The 12,245-nt window shown below is 41.0% G+C and overlaps 1 protein-coding gene across 3 annotated transcripts in view; it reads right to left on the bottom strand.

Moving 5' to 3' along the window:
• SGCZ (sarcoglycan zeta) overlaps positions 1 to 12,245 on the bottom strand; it is a 1,591,429-nt gene that overhangs the window by 1,160,394 nt on the left and 418,790 nt on the right. For all 3 annotated transcript variants that reach the window (XM_082244044.1, XM_082244043.1, XM_082244045.1), the window contains exon 3: positions 11,570 to 11,648. The gene's annotated coding sequence lies outside the window, so the exon portion shown is untranslated. The remainder of the gene's footprint in view (positions 1 to 11,569; positions 11,649 to 12,245) is intronic.

Here is a 12,245-nt window from a genome sequence, read left to right as displayed (position 1 = left end):
AGGTACATTAGGCATTCACAGGATACAGAAGTAAGTGTCGCCCGGCCATTACAGGCCCCAAAAATTAGCCCACATGTGTTCACCAGACAGCTAAGAACGTTGTATTCTGTGGCTGAAAGTACATTGGACATTGACAGGATACAGAGGTAAGTGTCGCCCATTCCAGGCCCCAAAAATTAGCCCACAAAAGTTCACCTAAGACAGCTAAGAACGTTGTATTCTGTGGCTGGAGGTACATTAGGCATTGACAGGATAAATAATTGTCGCCATGAAAGGTCCCAAAAAATAGGCATTCAATGGACATAAAATGCCTATTATGCCGCTGCATTTACCGAAGACAAGGACCATGAATTGTTATATGTGGATGGCGTTCTGGCGGATATTTGGGGCCTGTCATGAGGAATCTTAATCAAACATGGTCTACTGGTCACATGTGTTGAATTCCTCTAGGATCAATGCCTCATTCATTTTTATAAATGTGAGGTAGTCAACACTGTCATGAGCTAGGCGAGTGCGCTTATCGGTCACAATCCCCCCTGCTGCGCTGAACGTCCTTTCGGACAGGACACTGGAGGGGGGGGCAAGCCCACAGTTCCATTGCAAATTGTGCAAGCTCTGGCCAGAGGTCAAGCCTGCCCACCCAGTAGTCCAGGGGTTCATCACTCCTAAGAACGTCCACATCGGCCGTTAACTCGATGTAGTCAGACACCTGTCAGTCTAGGCATTCCCTGATGCTGGATCCAGAGTACAGCTGTCGATGGGTCGGCTGAAAGAATGATCTCATATCAGAAGTGACCAACACATCTTCAAAATGCCCTCTTCTTGCAGGCGCTGTTGGATTTGTACCCGCAACTGTTTCTCTGTGAGTGGAAATTCCTCTGCCAGCGCACGGAAAAGCAGAATGCAGCATTTCTCGAAGCAAGGCCTGGAAGTGCTGCATTCTGACTGCCCTCTGTAATGGTGGTAACATTTCCACCATTTTTTATTTGTACCGGGGGTCTAAGTATGTTGCCACCCAGTACTGGTCCTTGCCCTTTATGCTTTTTATACGGGGGTCCCCCTTAAAACACTGGAGCATGAAGGCCCCCATTTGCACTAAACTGGAAGCGGTGTAGTGGCCTTGCTCCTGCTCATCATCCAGGATAATGTCATCCTCGTTCTCCTCCCCCCATCCACGGACAACACCAGGGATCCCAGAAAGGTTTAAAGCATGCTCTTCTTGCTCCTCCTCATCTGCCCTGGCACCATCCTCCTCTGACTCCTCTTCAGTAGGGAAGATCGAATGGTTCGGGTCGACCATCGGTTCGGCCCGAACATTGGGTGTTCGAGGTTCGGCCGAATTTAGAACTTTTTGCCCAAAAAGTTCGGAATTCGGCAACCAGAACCGCCCAAAATGCAATGCTTCAGGAAATGGGCTTTAAAAGCCTGTGATTAGACCAGAACCATTAGCAAAAGCCAATTGAGGGGGCAGGAGAATGCTAGGAATGTGATTGGAGTGACTAGTGGGTCCCTACCCTAGACCAATCATTAGTGAATACGCCCCCCAGTATATAAGATCGCCCCCGCCATATTCCTAGCATTGTTATACTGGACATGGAAGAGAGTGGAATGCTGTTCTGTTAATTTTACTTTAAAAGTGTCATTTAGCTATTTTTAGTGTGAGGAAAGGGATATCTAGTGTAGTTAGAGTGCTACTTTACACTTAAGTTAGCTTCAAAAATTGAGTTTCTGTAGGGAAAGTGTTAAGTGTAAGGGGACCGTAGTGTAGTGTAGGGTTAACTGGCAGTGACTGCTATGGCAGGGTGACAAAACCCTTCCATAGCAGGGTGACCGCTATAGAGAAATGATCTTTTCTCTGAATAGCTTCGGCACACCCATATGGCTTCTCACCAGCCAAGCATTTTTTATGCTGCAGGGGCTGCCACTGCCAGTGCTTTTTTGAGGACATGTTTGATGTCAGACATGACATCTGAACATGTGTATAGGGGGTATATATAGACATATATGTCTGAATATATACCCCTAGACATATATAGGTGTGATAGTAGCAGAAATAAATGCTTGCGCTAATGAAATCATTTACAGTAATATATTTCTGCTACTATCACACCTATATATGTCTAGGGGTATATATTCAGACATATATGTCTATATATACCCCCTATACACATGTTCAGATGTTTTGCCTGCCTCAAAAGAACCCCAAAAAATGTCAAAAAAACGCTAGCGTCAAAAAAAAAATGCCCAGGTGTGTTTTTTCTGGCATTTTTTGGGGGTTTTTGGAGGCAGGCAAAACATCAGAACTTGTGCACAGTACCACTATACACAAGTTCAGATGTTTTTCCTGACTGCAAGGAACTCAAAAAAATGCCTTCTATTAAACCGGCAAGGTGTTACAGCAGCGAAGCAAACCCCCTGTCAGAAAGTTTTCTAATACATACAATCCATACAATCCTTTTTTTTTCTGGTTCTGGACATGCTACAGAGTTTACATGCTACAGCCGGTTTCAAAGCAGGCATTTTTTTGGGTTCTTTGCAGTCAGGAAAAACATCTGAACTTGTGTATAGTGGTACTGTGCACAAGTTCAGATGTTTTGCCTGCCTCCAAAACCCCCCAAAAAATGCCAGCAAAAACACGCCTGCGCATTTTTTTTTTTTACGCTAGCGTTTTTTTGGCATTTTTGGCATTTTTTTTCTCAAAAAAATGCCTTCTATTAAACCGGCAAGGTGTTACAGCAGCGAAGGAAACCCCCTGTCAGAAAGTTTTCTAATACAAACGATCTTTTTTTTTTTATGGTTCTGGACATGCTACAGAGCTGAAACTTCACATGTACACTTTTTAGACCCCCCAGATCTGAAATCCAAAAAAAAATCTCTTTTTTTTTTTTTTAATTTTTTCAATAATTGGCTTTTTTTTATCAAAAATGACAATTTTTAAGAACTTTTTTGTGTGATTTTGTGTCTGGGGGGTCTAAAAGGTGTACCTGTGAAGTTTCAGGTCTGTAGCATGTCCAGAACCAGAAAAAAAAATCATATAGGTGCTAAAGTTAAAGGAGGGTCCCGACCCACATCCCTGTTCTACTGAAAAATGATCTTTTTTTTTTCATGGTTCTGGACATGCTACAGGGCTGAAACTTCACATGCACACCTTTTAGACCCCCCAGATACTAAATCCAAATCTCTCTTTTTTTTTAATTTTTTCAATAATTGGCTTTTTTATCAAAAATGACAATTTTTAAGAACTTTTTTTGTGTGATTAATAGTTAATGGGGCATGACCCAGAACCCTAGGCACTTTTTAGGGGCATTTATTGGGTTTTAGGGCTTAAAAATTGTGTTTTTTGATTACCGAAGTTCGGGTCCCATTGATTTCAATGGGGTTCTGAAATCCGAACCGAACTTTTGGAAAATTCGGGTGTTCTGGTCGAACCGAACTTTTCAAAAGTTCGATCATCCTTACTCTTCAGACTCCTGCTGTTGACTTGTCTCAGATCGAGTAGCACCCCCTGGGAATTCATCCAATATTGCGACTTCCTCATCTACTTGCTCCTGCTCCTCGACAGCTTGATCAATGACACAATGCAATGCACGCTCCAGAAAGAAGGCGTAAGGTACAATGTCACTGATGGCGCCCTGGCTGCGACTGACCAGTTTGGTGATCTCATCAAATGGCCACAGAAGTCTGCATGCGTCGCGCATGAGCAGCCACTGGCATGGTGAAAAAACCCAAGCTCCCCAGAACCTGTCCTGCAGCAGAGTTCGTACAGGTAGTCGTTAACTGCACGTTTCTGCTGGAGCAGCCTGTCAAGCATATACAAGGTTGAGTTCCATCGAGTCGGGCAGTCACAAATAAGATGTCTGACGGGCAGGTTGTGACGCCGCTGAATGTCAGCAAGGCGAGCCATGGCTGTGTAAGATCTTCTGAAATGGCCCGAGATTTTCCTGGCCTGCCGCAAGACGTCCTGGACCCCAGGGTATTTGGCAATGAATTGCTGCACGACCAAGTTCAGGACGTGTGCCACGCATGGCACGTGTGTAATTTTTCCCTGTTTCAGCGCGCTCAGCAGATTGGCACCATTGTCGCACACCACTTTACCAACTGTCAAATTGAGCGGTGTCAGCCACTGATCTCCTTGTGAACGCAAAGCTGAAAGGAGTGCAGGACCAGTGTGGCTCTTGGCTTCCAGGCACAACAGACGCAGCACAGCATGGCAACTTCTCACCTGGCATGTGGAAATAGGTTCTGGGGATCTTGGGCGGCACAGAGGAAGAGACGGTAGCAGTGGAAAAGGAGGAGTCAGCTGAGGAGGAGAGGGAGGATGGAGTAGGAGGAGGAGAAAAAGAGGCAGGTCTGCATGCAATCCGTGGCGGCAAAACCAAAGCCGTAACAGTATCTGTTGTCACTGTTTGTAGCACAGTTAACGCAGCAAAAGAGATACATTTTTTGCAGGACAAAAATTCACTTTTATAAAAATATACTGTTAGATAACACCCCGCTTCAATCTGTGGCTTTGGGGGGCCACTGGTCTAACACACCAGTTATACAAAAAATTGGCCAGTAAGTTTGGCACTGTGTGTAGCAGAGTTAACACAGCAAAAGAGGCAATATTTTTGCAGGACACAAATACACTGTTATAAAAGTGTACTGTTAGATAACACCCCGCTTCAATCTGTGGTATTGGGGGCCACTGGTCTAGCACACCAGTTCTCCAAAGAATTGGCCAGTAAGTTGGGCACTGTGTGTAGCAGAGTTAACGCAGCAAAAGAGGCAATATTTTTGCAGGACACAAATACACTGTTATGAAAGTATACTGTTAGATAATACCCCACTTCAATCTGTGGTATTGGGGGGCCACTGGTCTATCACACCAGTTATACAAAAAATTGGCCAGTAAGTTTGGCACTGTGTGTAGCAGAGTTAACGCAGCAAAAGAGGCAATATTTTTGCAGGACACAAATACACTTATAAAAGTTTACTGTTAGATAACACCCCACTTCAATCTGTGGTATTGGGGGGGCCACTGGTCTAGCACACCTGTTCTCCAAAAAATTGGCCAGTAAGTTTGGCACTGTGTGTAGCAGAGTTAACGCAGCAAAAGAGGCAACATTTTTGCAGTCCCCAAATACACTGTTATAAAAGTATATTGTTAGATAACACTTTAATCTGTCGTTTATGGGGGCTACTGGTCTATCACACCAGTTATAATACTTTTTTAAAAGTGCTTTGGTCACTCTTTGTAGTTGTAGTATCGCTGCAGAAACGCTCACCACACCAGTCACAATGCTGCACAGTGCACAATACAAATTCACTATAATATGCTTTCTATATTAGAAAATATATTATAAGTGTGTTACACCCCTATATAGTGCACACCAAAGAATAGTACACCTACACCAAATACCAGTCCTTGAAAGGACTTTTGTGGACCTATAATAGAGCGATCTGTGTCACTGACAAACTGTCCCTGCTCCCCACAGCAAGCCTCTCCCTACACTGACAAAAAGCAGAATGTAAAATGGCAGCCAGCTCAGGTCTATTTATAAGGTAGAGGATATGTCCATGTGCTGAAATGTCTCCATTGGCTGTCCTGTTCCACCTGACAGGATGTGTCATGGGTCAAAGTTCTCCCCAAACTAATATGGCCCCCACGAACAACGCCATATGTTCACAAGATCGGCGAACTGTGAAAGAGCAAAATTTGCCGCGAACCGACCGCAAGGCCATCTCTATTCAGCACCCTAAACCTAAAAAAGGCCCTAATAACATAACATAAAAGCAAATAAAAGTGTGGCTAGCTGGCTTCCAACATGGCAACTTACTAAACAGGCTCCATACCTGTATGTCCTAATCAGTCACACAATATGGCGTATATTTGTTAATCTTCTTATGTTCTGTGGGGTTTAACTCTCTGCCTCCACCAATCATGCTCAAATGGGGGAAACAAAAAAAGTACCACAGGATCTGATGGACTTCTTTTGCCTAATCCTGCCATATGGGTCCCAAGACTGTCTCTTTCATGTGCAGCTCATTACAACAACTCCATCTCCCAGCAGCCAAGTAAGATCAGAGAGATCAAAGTAGCTCTCTGAGCACCAGACTGGAACACACTCAGATGAGTCATCAACTGATTACTCATCCACCTGCAGCCCAACGAAGGAAAGTCAGAGGAAGGGCAAGTTCCACCGCAGAATTATTATGGAAGTCCCAGGCTTCACTATTATCTACAAACCTACAGTTGCAATCATCAATAAAGAGCTTTCTTGTAACTAATCAAGCAATTTTTGATTTCCTCTTAAAGGAATACTCTACATCAGGATATGTCCAATATGATAAATAAAACAGATTTTGTTGTTCAGATTTTGGAGACAGGATTAAGTAGTGTAATGTTTTTGCTATTTTGCAGATGCATGCATTTTTGAGGCTTCATATATTTTGTAATAATAATTACAATTTTATAATGACAAATATTGTAAGACATACACATTTGAAACCACCATCTTTATTTTATACATTCTTTGCTTTAGGAAATTATATTTTTCAAAGCATGTTTTATCATTTGTAAAAAAAATCTCTAGCGGCAGAAAGACTGAAAATCTGTCATGTTTGAATACATGGAATATCCAAAATATTCACTGTGTAATAATGAATTCCAAATACTTAGAAAAAAAGGCATCAATACATCAATAGAGTGTTTTCATAATAAGATGCACTAATTAATGAATAAGTTAATTGCCCAATATTGTTGTTCAAACATTTATGATACATTTTATGATGCATTCTTTCAAAGTAAAACTAGCAAAGCAGTTTTCATGACAAAATAATTGCTATGCTCTGACTGCTTATAATAAAGAATATTTTTCCAAAGCCCTTGACACAGCTCTGTTGTACCACACTGGGAAGGATATGATTGGGAGAAAAGGCATTAGAATCAATAAAAAAATCACATTTTATTTTAAAGCAAACTAGTATTATACAGGATTTATATTGCACCAAAACTTTTCACAGAGCTTTACAACATAAGGACAGACAGTACAATTACAATCCAATTTAATACAGTAGGAATCAGAGGGCCTTGCTCATTAGAGCCTACAATCTAAGAGGGAGAGTCAAGAGATACAAAAGGTCAAAACTGTGGGGGATGAACTGATGGAGAAAGTGGAAATACAGTTCTTAGGTGGGGGCAGGGTAGGTCTCTCTGAAGAGAAGGGTTTTCAGGGATCATCTCAAAATGGACAGAGTAAAACATAGTTGGGAGAGGCGTGGGAGAAATACTGGAGGCGAACATGGGAGGAGGTGGCAAGAGAGCTAGAAAGCAGGAGGCCTTGGCAGGAACAAAGAAAATGATTAGGATGGTATTTTGAGACTAGGTTAGTGATTTAGCTGGGGGCAGAGTTGTGCATAGATTTGTAAGTTGTTGTTAGTATTTTAGGTTAACTTGTTGGGTTAGTGGAAGCCAGTGGAGGGACCGCCAGAGTGGAGTAGCAGACACTGAGTGGCTGGTAAGGTGAATGAGGAGCTTTGTGGTGTCATTGGTTAAGAAGGAGCATATTTTAGAGATGTTGTGGAGGCTGAAGCAGCAGGCTTTGGACATTGATTGGATGTGGGGCCAAAAGGATAGTCCACAGTCCAGGATTACTCCTAGTACCTTGGCATGCCTAGATGGGTCAGGGAAAGGAGCATGTAGGGGAGGAAATAATATGAGCTCAGTTTTGGGTAAATTGAGTTTGAGGAAGTGGTGTGACATCCAGTCTGATATGCATGATAGTAAATTAGTGATGCATGTGGAGACTGAAGGAGTGAGCTGAGGGGTAAAGAGATAGATTTGGGTATCATCAGCAAAGAAATGGTATTGGAAGCCATGAGAGGCTAATACGATAGGTCCAAGAACCAAACCTTGGGGGACTCTGATGGAGAAAGGAAGAGGAGAAGAGGAAAGAGAATTGTGACCCTGAAGGTGAGGTGGGACAAGCAGGATGAGAACCAGTGAAGAGTACAGTCATAGAGACTAAAGGTGTAGAGTTTTTTTAGGAGGAGGGAGTGATCAACCATGTCAAAGGCAGCAGAAAGATCCAGGAGTAGGAGTACAGAATAGTGTCTATTGGTTTGTTTGAGCCATTAGTAGATCATTTGTGAGTTTTAGGAGAGCGGTTTCCATGGAGTGCTGAAGGCGAAATCCATAATGAAGGGGATCAAGAAGGTTGTTCTTAGTAAGATGGTCGCTAAGTCGGTTGTAGGCCAGACATTCAAGGAGTTTGGAGGAAAAGGGGAGCAAGGAGATGGGGCGTAGGTTTTAAGATTGGTGGGGTCTAAGGAAGGCTTTTTAAGTATAAGGGTGACTAATGAATGTTTTAGAGAGTTGGGGAAGATGCCAAAAGAAAGAGGGGGAAATTGAAGACTAGGGAGTGTGGGTTAGAGAGTCAAGAATAGAGCCAGTGGGTGACTGTAGCATCTGCAAGGGAAAATAGTCCAGGGGGCAGGTGGTTAGGTTGGTGTTAGAAAAAAGTTTAGCAACCTCATCTCTAGTAGCGGGGTTGAATGAGGGAAGTGCTGAATGTACCTGTGGACATAGGGTATTAAGTGGGGGGGGGGGGGATCTGTACAGTGGAGATTTCATCACAAATTGTATAAATCTTATACAATTATAAATAAAAATAAAAAAAATGCTGCGCCAGATAAAAAATCAAAAGGACTCCTAAGTCCAAGTAGGTGCGAGAATAAATAAATAAAGTACTTTTTTTTTCAATCACTAGATGAATATGGAAATAATTATAAATAAATACAATAAAGATTAGTGAATCCTACACATGTGCCCACATAAATAAGTGCTTAAATCACAAGCAGTGAAAAATGAATGTGGCAAAATAGAATGATTAAATAAACCCGTGCAAAAAGATCAAAATGTCAATACAGTCTGTGAGCAATAAAAGCTCACACCAACAAATCAGAGATAAAAGCCCAAGTGTCAAAAAAAAAAAAAAAAATTCGGTGAGTAATGACAATTCACTCCAATGGTGTACAAGTCCGTGATATTCCAATGGTCTGTGAGTGATACTAGTATACTGCAATCACGGACTTGTACACTGTATTTTTAATAGCAGATTTGTATTGGTTAAAGTCTTTCTGAGACTTTGTTTTATGCCACAGGTGCTCAAGAGCACGGCTATGTTTTTTGAGACTTCTGGTGTCATCTGTTTGTCAAGGTTGTAGGTATTGGGGGCCTGATTCTGATTAATCAAGGAGGGTCGATACTTGCCCAGGGGGGCGGTAGATCACAGAAATTCTTAGAGAAATGGGAGAAAATAGGTGAAAACAATGTGCTTCAAAAGAGGAGAGAGAGGGAAATGGGTGAAGTGCCTGATAGATGCTTTGTGGGGCTAGGAGGATCTCCACTCCTCCTCCATTCTGTTCACTGGGTCTAGAGGAGTGTGTCCAGAGAAGACACTTATATTTAGATATTTAGTAGTATACACCTGTTGCTAAGGACGCTGTAGGTGGTTGTACCAGTAATGTGGATTTTAGCATATTTTTTTTTAGAGAATTATGTTTAAGACCTAGTTTAGGTACTATAGCGATGATTTACTAAAGGCAAATAGGCTGTTCACTTTGTAAGGGAATTTGCCCCAGAGCTTATTGAATGTAGTGGAGTTTCACTTTGCAAAGAATACTCAATAACAAACAAGGACAATTCAAAAAAAAAATAACATTTTTGCTTGCACATGATTGGATGCTGGAAGTTGTAGTTAGTTAGTTTGGTTGAAAAAGTCCATCCAGTTCAACCAATATAGTCAGCAGAGCTTAAAGTGGTAGTAAAGGCGTTTATTTTACTTGTATTATTGGCTTACCTGTAGGGACAGTGAGTATCTTCTAAATTTGCGCTGCTTAGGAGATATTCACACTGCATGCATCGGGTGATGTCACCCACACATGCGCTCTAAAGCAAAGGCATACCCATGCTTTTATGTTGTTTTTTTGTAACAATATGTGTATTTTGTTTGTATAAATGCATTTTATTTATTTTGTAATTTTTTGACTAGGCTTTAGCTGAGGCTTAGTAGTTTATGCATTCCTGAAAAAGTTAAAACTGTCCCAATCTATATCCTTGTACCAGGGTCCACTCTCCCTAAAACCTTAATTTAAAAGTTTTTTTATAAAGCTTTGTACAGGTGAAGCCTCCTTTTAATCATGGCCATTCAATGATGCTCACTGAGCGCTAATATACTTATGGTAATGTAATAAAAACAGTTTATTTACTTTTTGCTTTTAAGAGTATGCAATTTTCACTTAATATAGAAAACTCTTTTAAGTCAAAAGCTAATTCCTATTTCATAAAATAAATTTACAAACCTAATGATATTCTGACTTGCTGCATTTGTATTTTAAAATGTATCCATTCATATAGCACCATTATCCCTTTACTACTGTAAAACTTAAATGATACAAAAGCATTTAAATAATGTTTAAATACATACAAATAGCAGAAAAATGCATAAAGATGAATAGAAAAACTATAACAAAAAGAAGAATACAATGTATTTTAGGCAGTAACTAAAGCTGATGCTGATCTTTCACAGTTGTTTTTTTTTTCTTTAATCTGCCAGTAAAATAGCTCTATACATACAAACAAGGTGGCTGAAGGATTTCCACCCTGCTAAGACATTGCATTCCACTGTCAGAATACACTGTTCCGTAGCTGAAGCTTATCGAAGAAAATTTTCTAGCGTGCTCCTTCTGTCAAGCAGGGATGGACACTGATGAATATACAGTTGGTCCAGCAGGGAAATTTAGATCAGTGTATGGTCAGTTTTCAAGTTGTATTTTAAAGGTTTAGTAACTTTCACAGCTTTAGAATATGGCTGATGCAAATCTTGCAAGAAAAGTATTGAAGGTAAAAAGTGAAGCAGTCACTAGAGGTTAAGGTTGAATGTGGAATAGTGTTTTTATTTGGAGAAATACCTAATGATATTAACAGAGCATAATTTAACATTGATACAATTCCTAATAATGATAGTCTTCTACAATTTTAAAGGAGTTGAAAAGGCAGGAAGGTTTTTTAACTTAATGCATTCTATACATTCTATACATTAATATAAAAAGCCTTCTGTGTGTAGCAACCTCCCCAGCACCCCTAATACTTACCTGTGCCCCCTCTCTCTCCAGCGATGTCCACAAATCCCTCCGCTGCCCGGGACTCTCCCTCCTGATTGGCTGAGTCACAGCCGTGGCGCCGTTGGCTCCCATGGCTGTCAATCAAAGTCAGTGAACCAATCAGGAGAGAGAGGGGGAGGGGCCAAATGGCAGCTTCGTGCCTGAATGGACACAGGGAGCTGCAGCTTGGCTCGGGTGCCCCCATGGCAAGCTGCTTGCTGTGGGGGCACTCAGCAGGAGAGAGGGGCCAGGAGCAGCAAAGAGGGACTCGAGATGAAGAGGATTTGGGCCATTTTGTGCAAAACCAACTGCACAGGGGAGGTAAGTATAACATGTTATTATTATTATTTTATTTTTTTCAAATGAGACTTTTCAATCACTTTAAATGTAAGCCAAAAAAAGCCAAAAACAAAAAAAAACATACCACTATTGATGTACAGGTTCATCCCCAGGATCACAAGTGTATTGATATATGTTGGTTTCACTCAGTGATAGTTAACAGCCTATAAAATAAACACAAACATGCATTTTTTTTAATAATACATAGAAAAAACCTAATATATTAAAAAGTTATAAAGTAACTTTAATTTGGTGAACACTTTTTTATTCTGCCTAAAAATATATTATTAAAAATCAACCTAATGCTGGTCATGTCCATTTGTCTAAAAGGTTTGGGAGTCACCTTTTTAACCCAACTCCTGACTTCCTGACTTCTGGACAATATCTCAGCTCTTCTTAGCAATAGAATGCCACCCACCTCTTTTCCAATTGAATATGGTTTAGTGGCTATTGCCTACTCGCAATCAGAAAATGGATGCAGATTCAGAGTATGCATTCCTCCAGTATGCTACAGGACATAATTTGTGAAAAAGGAAAGTGAGGCTTGGATTCTTGTAATATGGTCAACGTTGGAACCTCAGGTGAAAAACAAAAAGTACCTAACTAAATAAATGTCCTGCATAACAGATAACACATTCACCATCAGAGATTCGTCATATAGCTTAAGTATGCAGTGCTATAAAGATGTTCCTTTCAGCAATACCATTGCTTTTTCTGCATACAGGAAAGCTGTGGGTTCACTGAAGCTAAGCTGACCTTTT

This window comes from Pelophylax lessonae, assembly GCF_965119305.1.
Source record: "Pelophylax lessonae genome assembly, chromosome: 1".
Taxonomy (NCBI): Eukaryota; Metazoa; Chordata; class Amphibia; order Anura; family Ranidae; genus Pelophylax; species Pelophylax lessonae.
This window is presented reverse-complemented; position numbering and strand designations above follow the sequence as displayed.